Source organism: Brachyhypopomus gauderio, chromosome 1 (assembly GCF_052324685.1).
Source record: "Brachyhypopomus gauderio isolate BG-103 chromosome 1, BGAUD_0.2, whole genome shotgun sequence".
NCBI classification, from domain to species: domain Eukaryota; kingdom Metazoa; phylum Chordata; class Actinopteri; order Gymnotiformes; family Hypopomidae; genus Brachyhypopomus; species Brachyhypopomus gauderio.
This window is the reverse complement of record NC_135211.1, coordinates 44,646,236-44,648,130: the sequence shown is the minus strand read 5'-3', so window position 1 is coordinate 44,648,130 and position 1,895 is coordinate 44,646,236.

Genomic DNA, 1,895 nt, shown 5'->3' with positions numbered 1-1,895 from the left:
GTAAAGAGTCCATCCACTCCTGTTGAGCGAATCACACATACTACTTCGGATGCAGAGCGACGCACACCGCGACGTGCCGATGTAACTTGTGTTATTGGGAGAAAGCGAGGTCGATTGATTAAAACACTCAATGATAAATGGAGCTGGACATGGTGTAGAAGAGATTTAATCAATAAGTACATGTTTAGAGACTAGATCAAAACTTGGGAAAACCAGTTTAATAACAGAACCATAATATAACAAGTCACAATAATAAACACAACAATCCTCTATCCATTTTCACAGTCATCATGATGTGCGAATGGGCTTAAGACCAAAACGCACTGGAACTTTATTGCAGCGTCCATTAAAATTCACTGGAAGCACCCTTCTGTATTCTGGAATGAGTTCTTTTTATACACATCTTATTAAAGCCATTTATATGCATTGTTCTGCAGCACTGTAGTGGATGGAAACATATACTCCACTACACAGCAGTATCTCCTGGTATCTCCTGATATCTCCTGATATCTCCTGCTATCTCTACTTTTCACCCAGCTCATTCCATAACGCGTTGGGTTCATCAAAAGACACTGCATCACATCCGTCTCCTGTTTGCGCTCATATCTGCTCTGCTGGTATTGTTAATGACTTACAAAGAATTTACATGTCCTTCAAAGGCGATACATCAAAGGTGTGTGTGCATGTGTGTGTGAATCAAAATATATGGGCTGTGCATCAGATAAAATTAAGCAAATTAATCAAAGTTAGGATTCTGCTGGCAACCCATATATTTAGTACAAGCCTGCATTCTTTTATGTTCTTCTGAAATATAATGTTTATCCATAGACACTGAGGCTAATGATTTTAATACATTGTCCTTCTCTGCCACAGAAGCAGAGCGACACAAATACAGAGACTTGAAAAGAAGGCCGTCCTAATGGCATATCCTCCACATGTCTGTAGCTCAGAGTGAGCGGAGCGCTCTCTGATGCTCTAAGCGCACGTCCTTAAATGCAGGCAAGGGGAATTCAAATGACGCCTACATCTGAAGCTCCCATTAGCACGCTCGCGCATGCTGTAGCGTTGGCATGGGCTGTCCCATAGAGACCTAAAAAACAGGAGTGGGATGGGGGGGGACAGTGAGGTGTAGGCTTTCCTCCTCCTACAAGTGTCTTCTACAAGTGTCTTCTACAACAGTGTCTCCTATAAGTGTCTCTTACAAGTGTCGTCTACAACAGTGTCTTTTACAAGTGTCTTCTACAACAGTGTCTCCTACAAGTGTCTTCTACAACAGTGTATCCTATAATTGTCTCTTACAAGTGTCATCTACAACAGTGTCTTTTACAAGTGTCTTCTACAACAGTGTCTCCTATAAGTGTCTCTTACAAGTGTCTTCTACAACAGTGTCTCCTACAAGTGTCTTCTACAACAGTGTCTCCTACAAGTGTCTTCTACAACAGTGTCTAATACAAGTGTCTTCTACAACAGTGTCTCCTATAATTGTCTCTTACAAGTGTCGTTGTAACGTCAGGAAGAGACAGAGAGGGATCCTTATGCAAAAGCACAGTGCTCTTTATTTGGCAGATAGATACAACCAGAGAATGCGAGATGTTAATGCATAAACGGAGTTGATCTAATGCCGTTTGTTGAGAGTGGTCTATCCGGTCCGGGGTCGTAACGGGAAGGCAGAGTCCGTACGGTACCTGAGGGCTAGGCAGAAGACGGGGTCGAGGGAACAGGCAGAGGTCGGTACACAGGAGAAACAGCAGGGTATGATAACGCTCGGTATGCAACATGGTTGGCAATACTTCGCGACGAGGTGTTGTGATGACGGTGTATATGAATGCCTGGAATGTGGGCGTGGTGATGAGGAACAGCTGAGTCCTTAATGGCTATCAGGTGACATTCCTGAC